Raw genomic sequence first — 15,023 nt, 5'->3', positions numbered from 1 at the left:
AAATATAACACCTCATTTCTGTTGAGAATTACCATTACAGGCTATTTAAAGCTAAACAATAAAATTCATAATGTTTGTTTAATTATCATTAATTCTATTTCAATAGAACTTAGTGCCAAAGGTGCAAAAGCAACTCAGACAAAACGTCACGGGAAACCCAAAAATAACACAACAAATAGAGTACATAAAAAGCAAAAGACTAAAAAAGAGAAAAACGAATAGCACGACCCACAATAAAGTTCGAGGTAGTGAATCAAGATGCTCAGCTTCTTGCAGGACAGAAGCAGTATGTTTAGATAAATTAAGGTTAAAACATTACAATCACAGTTCAATTTTTCAGGACAAAGTAGAGAAACAAAACATATTATTGTTATTGTTGTCAGACAAAACTATTCATATGATATTTTTGACATATTGTGTCTGTGCGAATTTAATTAAGTGATATACAACAAATAAAAGAAATGTAACAATACATATGTTTTCTTGCATATAATAACAATTAAAATAATGACTAACAATTTATTATGGACACAATATTACTCAATTTGAAATTAGATTAAAATTGAACTAAGCTCTGCTTTAAGAGTGCTAATCAGAGCCACTGACTCCCCAAAACTAAAACCGTAGGAGATAACTAATATCTGATTGAGAAACGCATGCAGTAAAAAAAAAAGAAATCTTATAAAAAAAAATCAAAGATAAGACCAAACCTTTTTCAAAAGTTGGCTTTTTGTGCGAATCTCATATTGACCAATAATACCTGACATCTGATAGAAAAACGCCAGTAACGCATTGGTTTCTATAAGGAATATAAAAATTGGACCAGAAATTAAAATCAGGTAAACAATAAATTTGTTCTATAAATTTTAATCACAACACCTATCCTACTTTTAACCCTTTGTTTTCAAAGGGGATGGGGCAAAAATCTTCATAAACAATAGGACTCTCTGTCAAGTCTCTATGAACAATGTGTTATTATCGTAAATAAATTAACGGACGTCAACGACGATAAACAACAATGATTGAAATATACGACTGCAAAATTTTGCGGTTGTATAAATAGTTCAATGTTGTCATACTGTGTTTCATCGTGGACCAATCAAAAATCTGATTGAAAAAAAAAAAAAAAAAAAAAAACAGCTGCTGATAAGACAGTCTGATTAAGTCTAAGTTAGATCTGTTTTTTTTAGGAAACCAACATTGAAATGAGAAACATTTGATTAAAAAGATCAATTCAGAATACTGGAAACTTAAAAAAAACTATTTTTAAAGAGTAATCAAGGGAACCAAGGTTATAGCGGTAACCGAATTAAATTAAAATTTGTATTCCATTATTTTCTTGAAATTCAATAGTATTAAACTTAAAATGTAACAAGAACAGACCCACACGATTCATTGCTTTCCTTCAAACACACTGATCTGTTTCCAATGTTTAAACAAGACACCAGGAACAAAATGATTAAGCTATACTTAACTCTACTATGAGTAACAAAAACATCTGCATTACCATGTCAAGGCCGCATATTAAAACAAATTCGCGCTTCCTTGTCGATGCTTGGAGTTCATGGCCCGACCATCCTTATAAGACATGTACTTACAATATGGTGAATGACTTGTCAAAGAAGCGGTAAAATATTTTGAATGAAAAAGAAACTTGGCAGATTTGATAACAAAGCTACGAATGAAAAAAAGAAACTTGGCAGATTTGATAACAAAGCTACGAATGAAAAAGAAAGTTGGCAGATGTAATAACAAAGCTATGAATAAAAAAGAAAGTTGGCAGATGTAATAACAAAGCTATGAATAAAAAAGAAAGTTGGCAGATTTGATAACAAATCTACGAACGAAAAAGAAAGTTGGCAGATTTGATAAAGCTACATTGTAATATGTGAAATCAGTAAGAAGGCAATTTATTGTTCATGTACAAAGCTACATGGAATATGATACGTATAAATTAACACACGTGAAAGAATTCTCATGTCAACATAACAATAAAAATGAAGTCGTACAAAATGTACTTTCATCTAGATAGCAAACCTTGTTACGCGAGAGTTAATGGAAAATCAATGGTTATCATGGCGTGTGTGACATAAAAATTACTTTAATGTATTAAATTATATTTATAATGTATCTATGTTTATATTTCTCCATCTTTTATAATTTACAATTTTGAATATAAGTCGAGAATAAACGATTTACAACATGCTATGCCCTACAACCGTTAATTACTATTAAGAATATATTAACAAGTGTAATAAATGTTGACAAAGGTGACAATATAAACCTGTAGATTGCCATAAAAATATCTGGACCGAAGAGTAAATGAGGGCTATTTAATTTTTGTAGGGCGATCAACCGATCCCTATGTTGCAATTTTCTCCGAATTATAACGAACTATTGGTTTGATTGTGCTTTTCAAATATAGTTTACTCTGAAAGAACACTCACTTGGAAGATATGAGAAAAAAATGCATCACTTTTCAAATATCTTGACGTGACGTTTTTCTTTATTAGAAACGATGCGGTCGATAACTTTTCAGCTTTTCATATAACGTTAGTTTGACTAACATATTATAAATAAAAATATTATAAATATAATATTGAAGCTTACAGTATGCATATTGTACAAGTCCGAGTCTAGTCAGACAAACATAATGCATGACAATTTACCCTAGCTCTTTATAAGAACCATTCACATCCTTTATTAATAGTAGTACATCAAGAAAGAAATTTATATTGCAGAGATAAATTCGTTTCTTTCCTTAGAAAGATCCCCTTTAATACTTTGAAGTGGATATCCATAAGGTTGAAGAAAACACTTCATTTGAAAATTTATTCAAAAATACAATTCAATTTTCCTGTCATTTTCCCTTGAACAAACTATCTGCACCACACTGAACATGATCATTTGTCTTTTATGTGTGTATATTACGACCTGCCTCTTTCATAAAAGGACACGTGCTTAAATACATGACGTTTTGTATACGAACGATTTGATTTTAGTCAACAATAGGTTTCTTTTTAAATTTGACACAGTACTAGTATTGTATCCGGATTGATAAAAAAAATCAATGACCAGTATTAGATGACTACATGTTACAGTTAACAAAAGTTGTTCATCAGCTATATCAACTATGCATTCTAATGTCTTATCACAAACAACGACTCCAGGAAGCAAAATAAAACGTGTAGGCACAAATTACACTGCTCTGGTAAATGTCAAAAACCTGTGATCAAAAGTGTAAGTCCGTTTAAGTTTCCAAAATGGATTTAATTACACATATTAGCTTTCAATATAACTTCCTTCAAGTCATTTGATCCAATGTCATCTTTTATGATTAAGTAAGTGTTCTATGTACATGCACAAAATCTATAAAATTTCTGAATTTAGTTTTTATCAATTTAATATGTGTTTCTGTACATATTAAACAGTGAATATTTTTTATGATATTGTAAAATAATACAAAGCAATATTTAACAGTGTAAAAACGTTCCTATTTTCATAACATAGACTATATATAGTATCTTCCAATGATTATGTATCTCTGTTTAATTATCTTAAAGTATGAATCAATTTTGTTTCTAACTCAAATCTACATGCTTTATACCTGATTAAAACCCATATCTTTTTTATTTTTTTATTTATCTAAAATAAACTAAGAATAAGAACTTTCGTTATTATACCCATGATTTGTATCTTTTTGAAATGACATGTGTCAGATCTTATGTTCTATGCATTGTTTGTTATCTCTAATGTTTGTAATTGTATCATGATATTCACCTTTTTAAGCGTTCGTATTACAGACCCACAGAAATTCTTATGATGGGAAACTGGCTATTACTTGTCTGGTAATCTTTTTGTGTTGGATCTTTTAACTTGAACAAGAACAAGATACAATTTAAATCAAATTTAACCAGATTTATATCAATATATATATCGGAGATATAAAAGTTAAAAGTAATAAATCTTAAAACTAATAATTTTATTATTAGTTTTAAAAATTTATTTGGTGTTGCTGTTTCTGTAAATGTGTTTTTTTTTCTATTCGTATGGCGTTAAAAAGAGACAGACAGAGATGACTGTAAACATACGGTAGACACAGTTTAATATAAAACAAATCGTGATAAAACAGCATCACATAATGAATTGAACTTATAAATTATCTAAAATTTCCACCACTCTTAATACAATAGCAGAAAAAATCGAATACCTAAACGTTATAACGCATTCTATATTACTATAGTACTATATTTTATTTGATTCATGAACAGTAATTATCTATAAAAAGGTCAAAAAAGAGTTTTCTTATACCGGATATTTGAAAACATATTTTCTCTGATACAACTTCAATGGGCATACTACACTTAAGAAGATATGATATACTAATGAAGCCGAAAAGGAAGATTATAATTATATCCATCTTGAAAATGGAGTGACTTCCGCACGAAGTCCAAGACATATCTTGAAGCTGGTCTGTATTATAATTGTATTGAGTTTTTGTTTTACATTTACTTATCTTCTGTACTAATTCTACCAAAGTTGGACTGGTGACAGTTTTATTCTGGCGTTTTGTATTGTAATATATCGGAAATATTTAACAGTTTTGGAGGCGGGAGGATAATTGCGCTATAAAAATTTCAACCAAACATTAAAATGCGACCATTGCGGAGATTATCGCTGAATTCTGCTGTTTGTTTTATGACTTTCCTTTCCGAGTATTCCTTTAGATTATTGCCTAAGGTTTATTTACAGCAAACTTCAGGTTTGTAAGAGTGTACACAGGCAAACTTATTTCACATGATTTTAACACGAATTTTACATGATTTTCACCAGAATTGAGCATATAAACTTTGTGATAGAGTTCACATGAAATTAAAGTGAATCGAGCCTGCACGTGAAATTCACGTGAATTGTCCACATGAAAGTCGTTTTAAGTAAATTTCATGCGGAAATCACGTTTATTTCATGTGAAGTTTACATGAATTTTATCTGAAACTCTATTAACATGAACTTCACATGAAAAATATTTGCCTGTGTATGGTCTTTGTCTATAGATAATTATAAGATAGTATTTATAGTATGGTTAATTGATTTGAAACCTTTCAAGCCAACATAACAATAGCATAAATATGATGAATTTATTTGACAGAAATCCAAGACGGGAAAGGAGTCATGGCCATCGTCACTATACGTGTCACCTACGTTACATGATGTCTCTATAGATGGTCTCCTTCCTTTCATACAAAAACCTCTTGGACTTCATCACATTAGAACCAAACTTTATTCTATACCTCTCAATGTACTACACTCCCTTTACAAAACAAGTCTTGACACTCCTGTTTCGGACCCCACCTCATCATTATACAGACTTATTGCCATCATTTGGATATTGGTTTCCACAGACTCTTTAAACCAGTTTGTGTGAAAAATCAAGATGAAGAAAAACGACCATTTCTTCCACTACCGTTTGTCAACAAAGGTATAGATGCAATTAATTTGGCTAACATCCTCCATCACAAAAACGTTACCAACAAAATTCCCCCATATTTCAAAGACAAATCCATACCAATTATTTCATATTCCTATACTTCACCCTTGCATCCAAAATTTTCAATTATAAAAAGCAATTGCAAAACCTCGAGATTGAGGACTTCAAGGCTAAACCACCTGACTGTTTTTGCGAAAACTCTCCATTCAAATATGGTCCCTCTGATCACGTCGTTACAGGAGATCTAACAATCATCGAAAACGAATCTCTGCGTAGTATCCTTTCTAAAGATCCCATGTACCGTGAACCACGCTCCATAAATTGGATTTACAACTTTAAAGTTCTTATGGATGTCGTGGAGGACTATGCAAAAAAAAATGGATAAAACGAGAAGAAGACATTGATTCTTTTTCAGAGTGGTTGAAGGCCGTGAGGTCTTTAATTTTGAAACGAATGAAAGTTTTAAGTAGGTCAATGAGTGCCAAGGCTACATCAAAGACCCCGATGTAGCAAAAACAATGTCTACTATACATGACAAATATGTTGTCGTACCAGCAGACAATGCCCAAAACAACACTATTTTTGTTTGCAAAACGTTTTACATCCAATATTTATTATCAGAGGTAGACGTAGAACATAATAGCAGTGATAAGACCTATACTGCTACCACACTCTCCAAAGAAGAGATTGTGGAAAACCATAAATCTGTGCTATCCTCTTTTGGACTCTCTATCAAGGACAATGATTGTGATTTACCGTCTATGTACTGGATTCCTAAACTCCACAAGAATCCATACAAACAACGTTTCATAGCTGGATCTGCAAAATGTACCACCAAACCTCTTTCAAAACTTTTAACTTCTATACTCACAACTGTCAAAGAGGGTCTGCAGTCTTACCACAAACTTGTTACTCCCGTAATGGTATTAATTCAATGTGGATCCTGAAAAATTCGAAAGATCTTTTGGAGACAATAAGTCCAAGACTATTATCTAAATATAATAGCATTAAAACCTATGATTTTTTTTAACACTATACTTCTATTCGCCATACTCAGTTAAAATCCCGACTTAAAACATTATGCATCGTTGTTTTTTTCCGAAAAGATGTAACACCTAGATACAAATATATAATTCTTGGTAGAGACTCTCATACTCTGTAACAAATAATTCCAAATCATCTTCCAAAATACAGAGGAAGATGTTAACAAAATTCTGGAATTTTCAATCGAAAACATTTCTGTCCGGCGTGGTGGACGCATTTTTCAACAAATGGTCGGCATACCTATGGGAACAAACTGTGCTCCTTTACTTCCTGACCTATTCCTTCACTCCTATGAGGCTGATTTTATAGTTGATCTGATCCGAAAGAATATTGTTTGGCTAGATCCTTTAATCTCAGTTTCCGCTATATTGATGACGTATTATCTTAAAACAATCCTAATTTCGTGGATTTGATACATCGCATCTACCCCAGAAAACTTGAGATAAAGGATAATACAGACACTGTGAAGTCAGCTTCATATCTTGACCTAAACATAGAACTCGATGGTGAAGGAGAACTATTGACCAAACTTTACGACAAACGTGATGACTTTTCATTCAGAATTATCAATTTTCCTTTCATCTGTGATAACATTCCTTCGGCACCTGCATATGGAGTGTCACAACTAATACTTTTTGCCAGAGCTTGCCGAACCTACGCCGACGTTTTGTATCGCGCTAGAACTCTAACAAATAGTCTTCTGGAACAGGGTTATGTTGCTACAAGATTGAAGTCATCACTACAGAAGTTTTATGGTCGTCATCATGAATTCGTGAATCGTTATGGTGTATCCGTCTGTACCATGAAGACTGATTTATTCAGCGGGTCATAATTTATCTTTCCTCGTTTGTCTACCCCGGACTTGACTTTTTATGAGCAACTCGGCCGGTGTTTCTAGAGTGGCAGAGGACGCTTGCACTGTCGTTACACCTGGTCCATGCTCCCGGTTTTCAGTGGAGTCCGAGTTGCTCATTTTATTTTGTTACTTTGTATGTATGATTTGAGTTACTTTATTTTCTTTGTTGTGTATGTCTGTTTTCTTTGTCTGGTCTTTGACCCTGGATTACATTCTTTTGATTACCGCAATAACCTTGGTTTCCTTGATTACTCTTCCTCATACTTTGTAAACAATGAAAAAAAAGATTCCAAATCACAACTCATAAGTCATGCCAGACCATGGACTTGTACATTTACGAAGTTTTTACGTCCTCACCATGAACTCGTGGATCCTTATGATATATCCACCAGCACAATGACGATCGATTCGTTCACCGCGTCACAGTTTGTTTTCCCCTTCTCTTTTTCGTTTACTTCGAACGTGACATTTTATGAGCAACTCGGCAGGTTTTTTCTAGAAAGGCAGAAGACGTTTATTCTACCGGTGCACATGGTTCATGCTCCCAGTTTTAAGTATAGTCCGGGATGCTCATTAACTTTTGTTTCTTCACCCTTCACTTCTTTTGATTTCTTTATCGTTTATCATTTTGATTTCCGCTCAAATTATGGTTTCTTTGATTACTCGTTGAACAAACTATTTCTTATGTGTAGCATAATAGTATATAAACCAATTTCTTCAGAAAGCATTTATTAAATATACAGTTCAAAATTTTTAGTTTTATTCTAACCAAGTATAATGCATTTTTTTAAGTAACCGGGTAGAATATATGTTTTGTTTACTTCAAATGTCACATGGAAATATGAACGGTATAATTGTATTGATTTTATTTTGCTTTACATTTTATCTGACAATGCTATTCAGCATCCGAAATCATAATTTTAGTATATGAAATTTAGGGATGTGAGTAAAATCAATGACAAATATCGGGGAAACAAGTTAAATGTAAACACTAGAGGCTCTAGAAAGCTTAGATCGATCACCTGGTCAAAATAATTGACCTTATTGTACTATTGGCACAAAAATCATTTAATTAATAGAGAGCATCTTAGTTATCTCGTAGTCATGTTTTGACACTTCAAGGACAATAACTCCGACACTAGTCAACAGATCTTTATGAAATTTTCGACAAAGGTCGGTCTCACCACTCTGATCACTTTTATCCTGTCAGAATTTAGATCAACCCATTTGTTAACGAGTTATTTCCAAAAAACTTCAATTTGATCCCTATGGTCTATTTTTAGTAACACTGGCCATGATTTTTGCCAGATAAAAAATCCACACATACGAATTGTTAAGGATATAGTAAGGTACATTTGTGCCAAGTTTAGTTACAATCCATCCGGTAGCGTAGCAGAAGATTTTCAAATATGGAAATGAAAATTTTTGGAAAAAAACATTTTATGACCAATACATCGTTCATCCGTCAATGGATCTTTCTGAAAATTTCGGCATAGGTCAAAGTCATCATGCTGGACAATTTAATTCCCTGCCAGGTTTAACCTAAATCCAACATTTTTTTTAGTTATGTACAGAATTCTGCAATTTGATCCCATGGGCTATTTTTAGTAAAGGCAGCTATGTTTTTCGGAAGATAAAAATCCACACGCATTGTTTGTTTGTTCTATTGAACATTTATGGTAAGTGTTATTTCAATCCATCCAGTTGTTTCAGAGGAGAGTTTTTAAAGTTTGAAATGTAATATTCCGTAAAAAATCATTTCAGAACCCATAACTCATTCATCCATCAACGAGACTTTCTGAAAATTATGGCAAAGGTCCATTCAATTCTGCTAAACAATTTAATACTCAGCCAGATTTTAGCTAACGCAACTCTTTTGAGTTATTTCCAAAATTCTGCAATTTGACCTCTATGATTTAGTTTTAGTAATGACGGCCATGTTTTTGGCCAGATCAAAAATCCCCACTAAAGGATTGTTAAAAATAATCGGCCAAATGCGTTGATAAAACACGACCCAAAAATGTAAACGTTACTGACCAACACAAACTCGAACGAGGACAAGATAGGGATTTCAGCAGTGAGACGAAAATAGATAAAGGGTTTTGCTTGAGTATCATTCCTGAACTGTGATTCTTAATTTCTTAAACATCATTTAAAAAAACAATGTTTGATAAGTAAACCAAAAAGAATACAATAATTGGAAGCTTATTGTATAATTTAGCTTCAATATTAACAGAGTCATATTTTATGATTAGGAGTTATAGAATCCATGAGTGTATAGGATTATTCAATTTAAGTACAAATTCATTCTATGCCGAAGTAAAGTAGCATTTAAAATAACTCATTTCAGATCACTTTTCTGAAATAAATGACAACCTTGCTACCATTGAAGTGCAAAGATATTTTTTCTTCTTGTATATTTCCATTTTCAGAGCAGTTAAATTGCCATATTGGCATCGCATGTACATCGCAAAACTATCACTTTACAACCCGTTTCTATATAGAATTATACGGTAGCAGCCATAAGGGACATGCTTTAACATTAAAATCGATTAAAGAGCAATCTTCTCTATCAGTATTTTGCCTGTTGAGATTTGCCATTTATGTTTGGAAGTAATGATAGTGGATGGTTTTCCCTATACGGCACTTTGCCATTTAATTATATCTTACGTTCTTGGTTAGGATTTATGCAGCTATAACTATGTATCTACTATTAGTTTGGCCGACAAATAGCTGGATAGGGGATGTTTAAATCATCATTAAAGCCCGAAAACGATCATGTCTTTATTTAGCAGTCGTCTGTTTTATTGGTACTATACATCAACTTGTAAAGCGCTAAGTGGTATCCATACATCAGCGACCTCTGACAAATGATAATAAACTGGTAGACTGTAATGTTGTATCTGTATTCTCGACAGGATTCATTTTTAGTTTTTCATGTCTATCACATTGCGTGATATTGCAAAGCCTATGTCATTCATTGTCTCCTGATACTTTGAGCTTTTCTCTCACTTCTATAAGAGTAACAAACTATGATCTAATACAAAATGATAAAGACACTATACGATGTCCTCTGACGATCCAAAGAAGAAGAACTTAGATTAAATATTTTAGTAAGATCTATGTCTAACTACTCAACTTTATATAAAGAATTATCAAAAAGGAAATAAATTCTTGTTCTCGTGATGTTCCTTTCCTTTTATGAACAACATGTTACAAACCACACAGATGGAATTGATTATATACATTAACCCCCCCCCAAAAAAAAAATAAAATAAAGAACAAAAACACAAAAATTATTAACAAAAATAAAAACAAAAACAAAATGATTACATTCACGTTTTTGGTTTGTCTTGTTATTGAATTCCAAGAATGTATGTATTCCATCATTCTTCATCTTTTAATCCACAGGATCTTAAACTATGTCAAATAGTTTCTTTGTCTTGTTCTATTAATAAATGTATCTTATATAGTATTGTTTCAAAGCCATCATGTGCAGTAACAGGTAATGGAAAATAATGTATCATTTCAAATCTTTATCTCTTTGTAGTCAAATACTGTACCACTTCAGTTTCAACTAAACAAATTAGACAAAACTTGTCTGCATTGGATTTAAGATAAACTAATTAAGTTTTGTATCAAACTAGATTTTCTACACATAACACGCTCACGCAATTTATGTCAACTCATTCCAATATTCCTGCCATTAGTCATTACAAAATAACATTAGCAGTTATCAATAAAGTTTGCTCTGAATTAAAGAATGACAATTAATTGTACACAGAACCCCACGACAGGATGTATGCAACAAACATATTGCATTGTATGTATATATAACTATCGTTGTAAACAAGTAACAATTTTCATTACATAGATAAATAACTTTTCACACACACACACACACACACACACACACACACACACACACACACACACACACACACACACACACACACACACACACACACCAAAAAATTCTCTTCCACTGTTAGGCTGTTTCAGTTCTATATATTTTCTCGAATATTATAAGTGTAACGGAAAAGTTTTTTTTGTAATTATGTTATTAATACACACAAAAACTCTCACAAACAATAAAAAATCAAAGCAATCCAAAACAAATTTTATAAAGCAAACACTTAATAGCTAACCCACGCTCATAGTTCAAAGAAAGTTTGTGACACCACATTAAGGTATTTTTAAAATGGCATGCCTTTTACAAAGTATTTTTTCAATACTAGGTAACATCAAGTACCTTGTTAGAACAAGACTACATCGAGGTGTTCCAAAGTTTCAGCGATATAGTCAATTATTATTAAACCTAAGGCTTCGTAATGCCCTTACTCGATTTAAACAACTTTTTTTCAAAATATAAATCACCTTCCACATTGCATTACTTTCACTACTGCTCGTACTCTAGTGCTTTTATATTGCGGAAAATGTAAACTGAAAAAAAATCAGTTACGCGTATCAATTCTATTTTAAATGGAGTCACAATCAATCTCGGAATACCAAGCATTAAGAAATTTTCATTTTCCCTTTCTTAATTAAAACCCCTAGTGATATCATAGATTATTTACCAAGATTATTAACCAAAATTCGCAGATCTTCCTAAAAGCAGTATGGCTTTATTCCTTCTATTTTACATGGTAAAACTTCTTCTCTGTGCTTGATTTGTCTTCCTATTTCGTTATTTTTTAACCTTGTTCGATATAATTTATTTATGTGTTTATACTTCTATTTCCCATAGTCATTTAAAAATATTGACTCAATATGATACACCAAGAAACGAATGTATAGTTCTTGGTAGAGATTCCTCATACTTTGTAAAAATGATACAAAATAATCTTCCAAATGTAGAGAAGAAGATGTTTTCAAAATGCTGAAATTTTTTTATTGATAACATTTTTGTCCAGTGAAGTGGACGCATTTTTAAACAAACGATCCGTATTCAAACTGGAACACAGTGTGCTACTTTACTCGCAGACGTATTCCTTCACTCTTATGAAGCTGACTTTATAGCTTATCCGATCCGAAAGACAGAACATCTTTTAGCCAGATCCTTTGATCTCAGTTTCCGCTATAAAGATGACGTTGAACAACACTTGTTTCGGGGATTTGGTACAACGCATCTACCACTAAAGAACTTGAGATAAAGAATACTATAGACACTGTGTAGTCAGCCTCATATCTTGACCTACACTAAGAGCTCGATGGTAAAGGAAAACTACTGATCAAACTTTACGACAAACGTGATGACTTTTCATTCAGAATATTGTCAACTTTCCTGTGGCCATATCCCTTCAGCACCTGCGTTTGGAGTTTTCAAATCACAACTCAAACGTTATGCCAGCGCTTGCCATAACTACGCAGACTTTTTGTATCGCGCAAGACTTCTTACAATTAGGTTTCTGGAACAGGGCTATGTTGCTAGAGGATTGAAGTCGTCACTAAAAAAAGGTTTATGGTCGTCATCAGGAACTCGTGGATCATTGCAGTGTATCCATTTGCACCATAAATTTATCTGTTCAACGCTTACCCTACCGGTGCACCTAGTCCATGCTCCTAGGTTTATAGTGGACTCTGAGCTGCTCATTTACTTTTGTTAATTTGTATGTCTTATTTTAGTTACTTTATGTTCTTTGTTGTGTGTTTGTCTGTTTTCCTTTTCTGGTCTTTGTCCCTGGATTACATTTTTTTTTTATTTCCGCTAGAATCTTGGTAGCCTTGATTACTCTTTCTTTTTTGTCTCTTTATAAACTTATGTTTTGTCAAAAAAATATGAACAAAAACTTATATGATATAGCAAACATAACACCACTGTTAAATGAAAAACCCTTTTTTTAAAAAAAAATAACATTCCAACATGAAATTGTTCCTCTGAAAAGATTGCAAAACAAAAGTATATGTAGAGAAAATGGCTATTTATAGTTCAAGACTAGCTATCTTTCCGATCTTTGTGGACTCACCCTACTTACTTTGCGACAAATGAGTTTTTAACATGTCCTAGAAATGCTACATATGTTGAATTTTTTTCTGAATCCTAAAGATAAGCACTTCATAAAGGAAATTTATTGGAGTATGAAGAGGATAGCATTTAGTGAAAAAGTCACACTAAGAAAAAAATCCACCATGAACGAAATTAGTATTTTTAGGATTTCAATTCCTATCATGTGCCATTCAGTTTTAACTTTTATCATTTATCATCATTGCACCAATCTAACATCATTTATCATTGTTTGATGTTCTGTTAATAAAGGCTGTCAACTTTATCTTTTCTGTGGAGCTTAAGTAAATAAGAATTCCCTTGACTACAGACATATCAGTGATTTTCCGGATATAGAGTCTAGTATTGACCTTTTAATGCAAAATCAATTTGTTCATTGGTAAAGAGTTCATCCAGGTCATTTGTCAATACCAGGGAGATTATTAATGGCAGATAACCCAAGGTCAGAGGGTAAAAATAGAGAACACGTTCCCTGAAATGTGCACATTTGCATGTGTTCTTTTTTCACATTTGATTGACAAATATTTGGCGTGGAGTTTACTGTATTAAAATAAAACCACTTATCTGTTCGTTAGAAGTGCATTTAGAAGTGGTATGCACAAATATCAGCACGAATTTTAAAACAAAACAGGAACATACTATTAAAGACCAACGAAGAGCGTAAATAAATCAATGTAATCCGACAAAACATATACAACACTAGTTACTGAAATATTTGTCAAGCAGTATATTAAAAATTGTACATAATTTTATTGCACCATTGATAAAAAGCATTCTGATTGTACATCGCGAAAATGGCGAAAAAATAAAATGAAAACGACATAGAAAATCCTACTCTTAATTATTGGCTACCGGTAAACTGACAAACAACATATTAAAAAGCCTGTCTTTGATCAGTTGTGCTCTGACATTCTGTAGTTTCGATATAATGCTTCTCTATACTACACGTTTGATGAAATATCACGGTATTGTTGCTTCAACAGCAAGGCGACAATTGTCATTACCACACCAACAGTTTTGATTGAATAAACACTGAATTGTCCCGTTTTACAGTTTGTGTGAAAGAGTAATCAAGAGAACCAAGGTTACAACGGTAATCAAAAGAATGTATTCCAGGGACAAAGACCGGACATGGAAAACAGACATACACAACAAAGAACATAAAGTAACTAAAATCATACACACAAAGTAACAAAAGTAAATGAGCAACTCGGACTCCACTAAAAACTGGGAGCATGGACCAGGTGCACCGGTAGGGTAAGCGTCCTCTGCTTTTCTAGAAACACCCGCCGAGTTGCTCATAAAAAGTCAAGTCCGGGGTAGACAAACGAGGAAAGGAAAACTATGACCCGTTGAATAATTCAGTTTTCATGGTGCCTATTTGTTAGAGTTCTAGCGCAATACAAAAAGTCTGCGTAGTTTCGGCAAACTCTGGCATAACGTATGAGTTGTGATATGAACACTCCATACGCAGGAGCCGAAGGGATGTTAAAATAGTTTTGTTTTATTTTTCCTTTTTCTATCCTAATATAAACATTGTGGCATTTACTTTACGTGATTGTTTCAATGTGATTGGTATAATCATGGAATATTTACAGTTCTTGCCTCATATCCTTGTCACTTTCTTTTTT

Source organism: Perna viridis, chromosome 4, assembly GCF_037379345.1.
Source record: "Perna viridis isolate PV_CMFRI_1.1 ecotype Kerala chromosome 4, ASM3737934v1, whole genome shotgun sequence".
Classification (NCBI taxonomy): Eukaryota; Metazoa; Mollusca; class Bivalvia; order Mytilida; family Mytilidae; genus Perna; species Perna viridis.
The sequence above is the reverse complement of the archived record's forward strand: the minus strand, read 5'-3'. Positions refer to the sequence as shown.